Source organism: Marmota marmota, unplaced genomic scaffold (assembly GCF_001458135.2).
Source record: "Marmota marmota marmota unplaced genomic scaffold, marMar, whole genome shotgun sequence".
NCBI classification, from domain to species: domain Eukaryota; kingdom Metazoa; phylum Chordata; class Mammalia; order Rodentia; family Sciuridae; genus Marmota; species Marmota marmota.
Genome location: NW_025999990.1, coordinates 8,132,434 through 8,144,498, shown reverse-complemented (window position 1 = coordinate 8,144,498; position 12,065 = coordinate 8,132,434). Strand labels below are relative to the sequence as shown.

Genomic DNA, 12,065 nt, shown 5'->3' with positions numbered 1-12,065 from the left:
ACCCTGAAGCATGTGATAAACACTGTCTCTTACATTGGCACCACAGTTATCTCCTTATCCCCTTCCCCAAATTTCTCTCAGACTATTGTAGGATCCAACATGATATGGGAAGGAGATTATCTGATGACCTTCCATGTCATTCTAGAACATATTAATGAGCAACCTCAATTTGCTCTGAGCGAGATGCTTCTATTTATGAAGCCAGCATCACCACGTAACAGCAGTCATTCCTAATTTTAAAGCTAAGAGTGAACTTTAAAAATACCACACTCCTATACAACTCTTCACCCTCCTTCCCTTCCCCCACTCTTCCTCCCTCCAATCACTGTCTCTAGGTTCCTTGTTTCCACGGTGATCAGCTTTGGGAAAACAAAGTGTCTTTAGCTATTAAGTGCTATAGATTATATCGAACAACACCAGTCACCTGGCACTAAAAGGCCTCATAAAAGGAAGAAATTTGTTTCTTTACATGTCAGAATCTCAAGGGAGCAATAAAATGAGGGACGCAGACTCAGGAACTCAGGCCAGTGAGCTGCTCCCAACTGCTTCCCAGCACGACGAGGTGGGACATCCAGGTCAGGCAGGATTTGGGCCGAAGTGAAATCACATTCACCTTTACTAAGAGGGGTGGCAGGATCTGAGGGTACTGTCCTTGGAAAGAGTCAAAGACAGAATCAAATGAAAGAGATAACTAGAACGAGGCTGAATCAGGTTTACACTGCAAAATTGATCATCACTGTCCTCCTAATTTACAAGGAATCCAAACTGTCTGTGGATAGCCACATCCTTTTGGACAGGCTCCACAAATCAGGTGAAATACGCTGTGAAAAACTGACAGATTATTTTTTCCTTTGTTTTTGATTTTTTTTCCCCAATACTGGGAATTGAACCCAGGGCCTTTGCACATGCAAGGCAAACATTCTACCACTGAGCTACACCCCCAGTGTTTTATTTTATTTTGAGATAGAGTCTCACTAAGTTGCAGAGGCTGGCCTCACACTTGCAACCCTCCTGTCTCAGCCTCCCAAGTCACTGGGATTACAGGAATGCACCACCACATCCAGCTTCTTTTTTCCTTCTTCATGAAGACATTCTTCCTCATAAATTAAAAAGCATCTCATAGGGTAGTGTGACTGCTTTGAGATACAAGTTCTCAAAACCCTTATTTATTATGTTTTTAATAAACCCAAAGGTGTATGGACCATTATTTTAATAGATCTGACTCCACTGTTGGAAAGAAAAGGAAACTACTGACTACAGAGAAATGCTAACTCTTTGAACTTATTGAACAATGTTGTGTTTAGAAATAAAAGCAATTTACTAAATGCATTGTTTACCTAAAAGGTTCCTCTTCCATAGACAAGCTATTTACCTTTTTCATAGGTAAAGTTATAGACTGTGATGAAATCTGGCTGGTCAGCAACATACTGAACACAGTGTCTCGGTGTGCCCAATGATCACATGAGAGAGGGATGACATAAACGTCTCACAATTATCTCCATGGCTGTGTGCATGAGTTACAGAACTGGCAACCAACAAATGAATTGCAGTTGCTGGCAATTTGCTGCAGGTTTTGCCTGCAACAACGCAACAGCCCTGGATAAACGGTTTCACTTCCCAAGGAGGAAAAGAATGCAAAGGGTTATCATTGGAGGCATCAGCTAAATACTAAAAAATCTGTGGCTCCTCTGAGGGCCTGCCTGAACGGTTTCCATCAATCCCCCTCCGCAGACACCTCCCTGCTATAATGTGGAGCCAGGGGGCTGGGGATGTGGCTCAAGGGGTAGCGCGCTCGCCTGGCATGCGTGTGGCCCGGTTTAGATCCTCACAACACATACAAACAAAGATGTTGTGTACGCCAATAACTAAAAAATAAATATTAAAAAATTCTCTCTCTCTCTCTCTCTCTCTCTCTCTCTCTCTCTCTTTCTAAAAAATAAAAAAAAATAATTAAAAAATAATATGGAGCCAGGTCTGGTTCCCTCCTTACCCCCACTTGGTCTAAAAGACTCAGCAGGAAATTCCTCTAGAATCTCTGGGAAGAAAGCACTAGGTACTGTGCACACAGTGCCCCCAGGCCAGCCCACACTACCGTCATGCTGACAGCATGAGCAGGTTTCAGAAGCATCCTAGCTGTGAACAAAAGACAAAGCCATTTGTCTGCCAGCACTGTGTTGTTCCACCAAGGAGAAAAAGAAAGAGCACAAGTTCATCCACAAACACACTCCAGATACCAGTGCAAGAGGAAATCCAGAGTGTATCTAGACATGTCTTCAAATCAGCTATGCCAGGTCCCAGAGAGACTAAGGCCCAAACTTGTCCAAACCAGACAGTGACCAGCAACCCAGCCTGGACTGGAATGCGGGTCTCAGAGGCCCCTCCCACTTCCCTGTGCAGCCTCCAAGTTACTTTTGAAGAATGAATTGATTCCAACAAGTCCTCTTTGAGTACCTACTGCATGCCAAGCCCTGCACAACAGCTCTGCCAAGCAAGCGACTTACTGCTGCTTAACGGGACCCACTAAAGCATCTCATCCCCTGTACATTCCTACTGCACACTTAGTGTATAGGCTAGTTGTTGTCTTAAGAAAGGTCCCATTCCAAAAATGTGGACTCATAAACAAAAGGATTGTTTTATCCTAACCCTGTTCTCTCCTGCCCTCGCTTAGGAGGTCTTTATCTCTGAAGGTATTAAATGTCCACCTGTTTACCATGCCAAGCATGAATTCAGAACAAGACAGGATCCCTAGGTGAGGTGGGCCAACTCAGCCACCCTTCCTGGAGCTGTTCTGGTTTTAAAACATCAAGTCCCACGGGGTGTGGTGCTGCAGGCCTGTAATCCCAGCAGCTCAGGAGGCTGAGGCAGAAGGATCCCAAGTTCAAAGTCAGCCTCAGCAATTTAGCAAGGCCCTAATCAATTTAGTGAGAGTCTGTCTCAAAACAAAAAATAAAAAAGGGCTGGGAATGTGGCTCAGTGGGTAAGCCTCCCCAAGTTCAATCCCTGGGATGGATGGATGGATGGATAGATAGATAGACAGACAGACAGACAAACAGACATACAAACAAACTATAAAATGGAAAGTTCCATGACTAAGTATCCCCTTGGTCATAAGTAAATTTGGGGCTTACCCTACTCCCACAAAAACAGACCCTTGGAAAGGGGGAGTCTACTACAGGATGTCCTTCACTTGGCCAGGGAAGAGTCCTGCCATAGGAGAAAGGAGTCAGTTTCCTTGAGACCAGCTCAAGCTGCCTCCAGGCTTTCTCCAAATCTCAGACTTGTTGCCTCAGGCTTCTTCCCGCTTCCTCTTGAAAGGACTATCATTTTAAACTCCAGCCATTTAAGCAAAGCTTCACAGAGATTTTCCAATGAAAAGGCTTCAATAACAATGACATACAAAATAAATCCCCATATAAACACTGAAAGCTATAATCATTTAGATGTGGTCACCTCCTTGGCTAGCTTAAAGGATTCTTCAGGTTAGATCAGGCCTATTCATCCAGATATTTCCAGAACTGCACACAGTTACTGGTAGCTGCAATTTACCTCGTGCTTAGGATGCGTGGGGTCATTCACTAAACACAGATATAAATTATTTTTTATTCTCACAATGAACTCATTGAGGTCGATTCTCCCTCATTTTGTAGATGAAGAAACCGAGGCTCGGTCAGACCCTATTTACTTAAAAATCATATGGCAGAGCTGAGATTTAAACCCAAACCTATCTCATTTTTTAAAATTCCATGTTTTTAACCACTCAACTGACAGGACCAAGTAAGACTATAAGGTAAAGAAATCAAAACTTGAGAGAAAAGTCTCAGATACATTTCTTTTGTTCTCTCCCATTTTAGCTTTGCCATTACAAAAAAAAAAAAAAATTTAATTTACATACATACATTAAGCTATAGCAAGGGGATTGGTAGATTATGCCTGGCACTTGATATTCAAATGCAGTGTGTTATGAAAAGCTCAATCCTCCTGGACCCCAATGCCAATCCAATAATGAAGACAAGGTTCTGAGAAAAAGTGAAAGGTTTTATTGCTTTGCTAGCAAAGGAGAAACACAGAGAACTTCTGTCCCAGAGGCTGGGGTTCTGCCCATCAAGGGCAACAGGAGGTTTTGTAAGAGGTAATTCAGAGGAGTCTTCCTGAGATTAGGAAGGAAAGACTAGGATGGAGAAGATCAGGGAGAAAACTGGGGCTTGGGGGGGNTGTTCTTTTGCAGTTATGTCGCTCTGGGGTAGATTTGCAAATTGCTTCCTTGCAGGCTACTAATATGAGATTAAAAGTGCCAGAGAGCTTGTGAATAAATCTTCATACTTTGGAGAATTTGCCTCTTTGTTTCATGAAGCAAAGGATATATTCAAAGCATAAAGTGGACTGCTATAACAAATGTGTGGCTTATTCATCGACACTCAGTTTTTCAAATGTTATTTTACCTACCACCATAGGTGAACAGAAGGCTCCCCACTTTAGGTTCCTGGAGTATCAGTATCATGGAGCAGGATTAGATGGAGGGGTATTCACCCCAGTTAAGGCTGACTCTACCTCCATGGTTGAATTATCCACTACTCACCTAAAGTGACAGTAATCCTTTGCTTCATGAAACAAAGAGGCAAATTCTCCAAAGTATGAAGATTTATTCACAAGCTCTCTGGCACTTTTAATCTCATATTAGTAGCCTGCAAGGAAGCAATTTGCAAATCTACCCCAGAGCGACATAACTGCAAAAGAACATCATGCCAAAGACAGCTTTTGAGACGTTTATCTCAGCTCTATTCACTATCCTTCAAACTGGGAATGTTTTTAGCATTAATGTATTCCTAGCTGTTTTCTCCAAGCAGCTAGACATATTTCCCTCTTTCATAATAACACTGGCCATAATGATCAAATGTTTTGAGCGTAAAATAAGAGTATCATATGAATGAGTATTTCAAAATCAAGAGGTAAATAAATATGTCTCACAAAAATATTGATGCCCATGGAGTAATCCCAAGGGGAGATGTGGTAGTTTTAGCCATCACCTGGTCATATCAAGTGTCACCACAGCAGTCTGCTCTGTTAGACTGTGGGGTGACCTGGTGGGGATGCAAATTCTAATCTGCAAAATGTAACCAAGGAAGATTGGAGGATTGAGGATTTTTCTTTTTCTTTCTTTTTTCAACAGAAGTTGAAAAACAGACTATCAGCAACAACTTGTTTGTTAGAATGACCTTCAATGAGAACCTTCTTCTTCCAACCATTGTGTGTATGCTGAAGCCTGGGAACTCAAATTCGATTCAAGATTTAATCATTGTTAATGTGAGCAGAGGAAGCTCTTAAAAGTAAGTTTCTCTCTTCTTAACTTTTCTTAAGACTTTAGACCAGCCAGGCCCAGTGATGCACATCTGTAATCCTAGCTACTAGGGAGGCTAAGCAGGAGGACTGCAAGTTCAAGGCCAGCCTGGGAAACTTAGGGAAACCCTTTCTCAAAATAAAAATAAAAGAGTCCTGGGAATTGAACCCAGGACTGATTCTACAAATAAAGAAAGAAAGAAAGAAAGAAATAGGCCTAAAGTGTCTATCATCCCTTTGTCACAGTAGGTCAAAATCATTTTCCGTGCTGTCAAAGACTCATCAATGATTATTTATTGAGCCCCTCCTGTGCATAAACATGGTAGCAAATACAAAACAGAGTCAAACTTCATCCAGTTGTCATCTTGAAGGAGCTCAGGAGGGAACTGAGATCCTCCAGGTCTCGACTGCAACGTGTGTTCCTGCCTGAAGGACTGCTGTACCCCTCACCCTCTCCCCCAGCAAGGAAGGTACCAGAGGAGCAATGGCTGAAAGGCTCCCAGGCACTGAGACTCCTGGGATGTGTGACTTGATGACAAAAGTGTCCCAGGATGTCTTTTCAAGACACCTCCCTTTATGTGAACTAGCTTGAATTGGTTTCTTTTCTTTGCAATTAAACAGAAAGACACTACAACCTTAGGGAATTTTATAAGACAATCTATTCCATGACAAGTGTTCTTTGTAGAATGAATGAATGAGTATGAATGAATGAACTGAACGAATGCTGAGTGAAATTAAATGGAAGCAATTTTGTCAGAGAGTAATAAAGGATTGCTAAGGGCTAAGCATTCAAGTTAATTAATTGTTTGAGAAGAGTTAAAAGCTGGATTGAGTCTTTAACAACAGGATAGAAGGAGAAGAGGAAAGATGACATTTTAGGTCACAGAAGGCGCTAGAACTAAGACAGGGGTTATGCAAAGCATTTGGGGCTTACAGTGAATTAACCATCCCAGCTAATGTGGAGTTTTAAAGTCAGGCAGAGAAAAAGTCAAGACTGGAAAGAAGTTTAATCAAATCCAGGAGGCACGAAAAGTTATCCAGGGAGGGAATGACCATTTAAACAGACTCCTGGTCTAAGAGTGGCAATGGGGGTGGGAAAGTCGGGGGTGTGGATGCCCACTGTAATGGCCCAGGAAGAAGTAAGGTTCTTAGCTTGGATGTGGCAGTGGAGATGGAAATCAAGGGGACGTGGAAACCGATAAAGGATGGACAGTGAATCTGTTAACAAGAAAAACAGCGACATTAACAACAAAGCTCCCCTTTTTTAGAGGTCTATAAAAGCTCTTAGGAAAATCTCATCAATTCTTGTTGAACCTGGGTGAAAAGTCAGGTCAGTATCATTATCTGACATGGAAACTGGGCCAGCAAAGTTACATTTCCCTGGTAGGTGAGAATGAGATGGGAAGGAGGAGTAGAAACAGAATCACAGAAAACAGCACCTGGAGATTCTACTTTGTGACTCCTTTGCTCCCACCAGTGGCCCATCTTCATTGGACTGACTCCTTCTCCGCACAAAGGTCCGATCCCCAGGAAACCTGTGTGATGTTACAGTAGGTTTTATCGCCCAGAATATTTGCACAGTTTTATTTTTGCGGGAACCAACACATCAGTGGTAAGTAAGCTCTCTTTTCCAATTCATCCCTTCCATTCTCAGTGGGTCACAAACAGCCCCCACCACTCCAGAAAAAAAGACACTGCTGGGGCTTCAACATCCACACGAAGTCTAGGTCCAAAAATCATGGCCTTGAGACTCATCCAAGAGAGATGGTAGGCTGGCACACCCTCTGAGGCCTCTCTTTAGATCCTGCAATGACAGTGAGTCAACCAGAAACAGAGAAACTCTGAACATATAACAAGGACTTATTTTATCCAAACTGTGATTTCCATTAAGGAGACAGACTGCTGGGATACACAGGGTGTAACTGGCAAAGCCACAGGGGGAAGGAGCAGAAAAACCAATCCTTCCTCTTTTTCAGTTGCTGCAATGTTGCGTCAGGCAGCACCAGGGACCACGTTCAATGCCACAAGTGCCCTCTACCTGAACAGACAGCTTCAGCTTGACATTGAGGTAGAGACTCAGAGGCCACACAAAATATAGAAGTGAATTTTGGAGCTTCCCAAGTATACTTCAAGAGCAGTCCCTGGGGCCTCCTTTTCCTCCTGCCTTAGTCTGTGCTCACCCTGAGTCCAGCCCCAGCACTCTGCAGTGGTCCTTGGACGGTCTTGCCTGTTTCTCCCAGCTGTTCATCTTCCAACTCAGAAGCCCCTTGAGTGCAATATCTTATCACACAAACGAAGCTGGACCAGAGGGTGGCCTCTGCATCCTTCAATTAATACTGCTGTCCCCTCCATCACTGGGACTTAGAGGCCAACTTGGTCAGTTTACCGTGTTGCTTCTAGTTAGAGAGTTACCTATAAAAATGACTTTACCGAGGTGATTACTGAGCCAGAAGCAATATTATCCTGTTCAATTCCAGGCACCTGCTTAAAGAACTTAAGAAATCTTAAATATTCTAACCTATGCATGCACTCATTCAACGTGAACAAAGATATTTAAGTGACCAGCTCTCCCAAAGCATTCTCTCTCTCTACGAGCTGCCAGATGCCTGACCCACTACTGGAAGAAGGAAATGCCTACTTCCACAGCACCTGACTCTTTCTAGGGGAGTGCAGGAAGGAAGTCTTTAAAACTTACCACCCTCATAGCCAACGTGGTGTCAGACAAATCCATAAATGACCCAGAACTCTCTAGGTGTTCTATTGGTCCTATAACTAGAAAAAGCCTCTTGTTCAAATTGTCTTCTAAATATCAAACTAACAAGATGACCCACGGTTACCCTAAACCCAACCCAGCCCCCTCTAGTCTCATCTGTTGCCCTGTGGTCTTTGCTGTGGAGGCCACCTCCTGGGAGACTCCAGGCTTGATACTTTTTTCCTACCTTGGGCTGTTCCAAAGAAAGTCAGGAAGTCTTAGATGAGAAGCAGATGGTAAGGGAAAGAAAGTCTGTACATGACACTTCTCTATTATATAACACTAGGCATACAACCTACCAGCATCTGCCTTGGAAATACCTAGTAGCCTACTACTTCAAAGGCAAAAAGAGAAGAGATTACTAACAATCATGTTAATATATACCATGTGAACGTATTGCTTGTAGAACACCCAATGCCTCCAAGCACTAAACTGGGCCCTGTGGAATACATTTTAGAGCCTCTTTGGGGCCAGATCACTATGAAAGTCACTAGCACTGCTCACCTGTATCCTATTCTCCTCTTTTCCAAGCAAGAAATATTGAACCGTGGTTCAGTGTGGTCCTATAACAGGTGTTGGGCTGGAGCAGTGCCACTCACTTCTGGGTGGGATCACATAACCGCCAGAGTGACACCCTGCTGCATCTCCTTCCCAGGGCTGCAGTGACTGCCCAAGCCCAAGCACCCTTAGCCTTCAGCAGTTTGGTCCTTGAGTGACTACAGTGAGCAGGACCCACCTGCCAACCACACTGGAAACAGAATGGGAAAGACAGAAACTGTGTTTAGTGCTAAGATATGGAGGTGTTACTGCAGCTTAACTGACCTCTCCTGCTCACACATCACTGTTCAAAAAATAATAATAATAAGAGGAACCCCCAATCCGTTTTCTAAAAATCTGATAATACAGAAAAGCAGAATATGTTTCAAAATTTAAGTACAGCAGAGATGGTATCACATCTCAAAATGGGGAGGGTGCCCACAGCATAGACAGGTTCAGACCCCTCTGAGGGAAAAAGAAAACACAATGGCCTCCCAACCATGGTGGAGCCTAGCCGTTCCTGTGGGATTCAGCTGAAAAGTCCGAAGACCCTGAAGAAAAGGACACTTCTGACTACAGTCTCAGCCATCTAGGGAGAAGAGTTCCCCAGTAAGAGGGAATGACATAGAGGCCAGTGGAGCACAGTCTCCTTCTCAGAAGTCCAGTTCCACTCTATTCATCCCTCTAACTTCCCCAGAACCTAATCACTATCCAGTTCCATGTCTCCATCTTCCTCCAAGCTCCCGAAGGTGATTCATTTTCGTACCTCTGCCCCTCACCCCCATCCTTTGGCACCTCTCACAGAGCCCATTATCTATCAGATGCCCAATAAACACCTGGTGAATGAGTAGATTCATATTACAGAAAGGCACAGGAGCCAAAGGTTTAGCCAATATTTCCTGTGCTCCTCCAACCTAAACCTAAACACACCACAGCAGACGTCTGGGGGTGGGGAGCCTCCTTCTTAAAAAAAAAAAAAAAAAATAAGCATCAATACAACACTTTATTATGATTTATCACTGTACATCATTTAAAACTACAATGAAACCTAACATTGCACTGTGGCTATCTTTGTTCTTAGACAAGCATTTACATGTGCAGGCAGCTGTTTTCCCATGTGGAATTTTGTGTATGAGGTATTTATTTTTTCTATTTAAAAAGAAACCACACCCTTGTTTCTACTGCATTATTACATTCCCTGTTATCCCATCATGTGGGTTTTATTCTTGCAGCAACACAGTACACACCGTGCATTATTGCTGACATAAAAAAATCACTTGTCAAATTACCTCTATCCTAGCACCATATTACTAATCTCATCTTTCCAAAGCATTGGCCTTTGTTTCAGCTGGGACTGGGTAACTCATCTGCTTCTCCTAGTGATTCTCGAGTGCTTTGAGGGGGAGGATAAATGCTAGTGTCACTCTGTTTATAAAGTCACCTTTCAAAACCAAACTACCTTAGAGGTGAATGATAAATCTGTCAAGTGTTAAACTTTATTTTTCAAGGGATTGAGGGAGGGCGGGTAAAGGGAATTTGCTGTTCTGCTGCTGCTACACTGCAAAAAGGCACTCCAGTAGCCTTTGGCCCTCAGCAATCTGTCTTTCTATGAGAAAACCCTGGATGCATTTCCATGACCATTCTTATTCCCTGCTACTTGTGTGGGATGCGCAGAGCTCTGCCCTCTCGGAGAGAATGCCAATGCCAAGGTGCCCGATAAGTCTGAAGGTTACATTTCATTGCACTTTATCAAGATAACCCCAAATCTGGTTAAGTTGACACCAAAACAGAACTATCCTTGGAAAGAAAAGAACAGGAACAGGCCAGTTTTTGGAAAAGAACCAAAAACCTAAAGATAAAATGCAGAATGAGAGTCTAATGGTTCATGGCTATATAAATGGAAACTTCACTAAAGCTCCATTTTTTCTGTTCTTTCTGGTCCCCCAACAACCCTCACTACACCTCCCAGCAACTTACTGCCAACTGGCTGTCTTGATTTTGCAAATACTCTTACAATGAAGGGATGGGGAAAAGGCATTATTTCATAAGAAGGTCACTGCATTTGGCCAATGCCCTAATTGAGCAGTGGTCAAATTTACAATCTGTCTTAACAATATCAGCCTTACCATGGCACCTTTCCAATCAAAGATACCCACCTATAAACTGAAGTAAAAATAAATTACCATAGATAAGAACACTATCTTCTATCCAACCCCCACATGCAGATACCACTGCCTATGTACTGACAGTATCAAAATTCCCATCAACCAGGTGGAATATACAACCCCCAAAGCATCCTTTCCCCCAATGACTTTTTCAAAAGGAAGGTAGGAAGTCATTTCCAATTTATTCCTCTGAAGCAAAGGTTTCTGCAGCCCCCACGCCTTCACACAGAGATGCTGATGCAGAAACCACCAAGCAGCCCTGTGTCAGCACCGTGGGCCCAAATGACCCAGAGACACCCAGGCGGCTACCCAAATTACTGGGGGTTACCTGAATCTGTCACCAAGTCCCTTTCACCCCCTTCTGCGTGATGACATCAAGTGAAAATGGTACGCATTTGGGAGGCAAGAGGCTGACAAGCAGAAAGCACAATTGAGACTGAGCTTTGTTCAGCCTGCAGTGAAATACATGCAGTAAGGGTTAGATACGCGCAGCACAGAAAGAAATCCAGGCACCCTCCCCAGCCAGCGGTGTCTCGGACTGGGTGTCCTGGGAGAAAGCGGCGGAGGAGTGGAGGCACTGGCGGGGAGAGGAGGGGGTGTAACAGATCCTAATTGTCTCTCTAGGATAAATAACCACCCCCTCCTCCGCAGTCTCCCCCGCCCCCAAGTTCTCCTGTGGTACAGCCTATACTAGCGACAGTAATCCCTCAGAAAGAGGAATCCGAGAGGTGGAGAATACCATCTGGGGGCAAAGATAGGCGAGCAACATACACTAGGTACACCCGGTCATATGGGAATGCGGGACGCCTGGTCACCCGCCCAGACACACCAGCGCTGCATTCGCAAGCATCCTTCTTTGGTTTGCCCCTGTCCGCCACCTCATCAAGTCCCTGTCACTCTGTTTTGCTGATTTCTCTACTCCTTCCAAACCCGTGCAGCGCTCCCCCCTCTCTACCCCCACCATAAGCGGGATCGGGGACCGCCGCTGCTCCAGCAGCACCCCTCGAGTCCATCCTGCTTTGTCCTGCCGCTGTCCTTCCAGGAGCAAGCGCCCCAGGCGTCTGTAGTCCGCACAAAAGACCCCCAACGTCTGGCCAGCCGCTGCACCCTTTTTTCCCAGGAGGGGCCCCCGGGCAACTTCTAGGGGTGGGGAAAGCGCACGGCTAGGGGACTGGGAGGAGACCAGCCGGGCGTGTGCGGGCTGGGGGCTCAGCGAGGGCGTGCGGCGCAAGCACGAGGCGAGCTCCCTGGGACCGGAGCTCCAGGGGGCATCCGAG

At 44.5% G+C, this 12,065-nt stretch overlaps 1 protein-coding gene across 1 annotated transcript in view; it reads right to left on the bottom strand.

The window, feature by feature from the left end:
* Nucleotides 1–11,393, bottom strand: part of Rnf152 (ring finger protein 152) — a 67,705-nt gene extending 56,312 nt beyond the window's left edge. Inside the window, exon 1 of the mRNA XM_048806125.1 lies at nucleotides 6,774–11,393. The gene's annotated coding sequence lies outside the window, so the exon portion shown is untranslated. The remainder of the gene's footprint in view (nucleotides 1–6,773) is intronic.
* Between the last annotated feature and the right edge of the window lie 672 nt (nucleotides 11,394–12,065).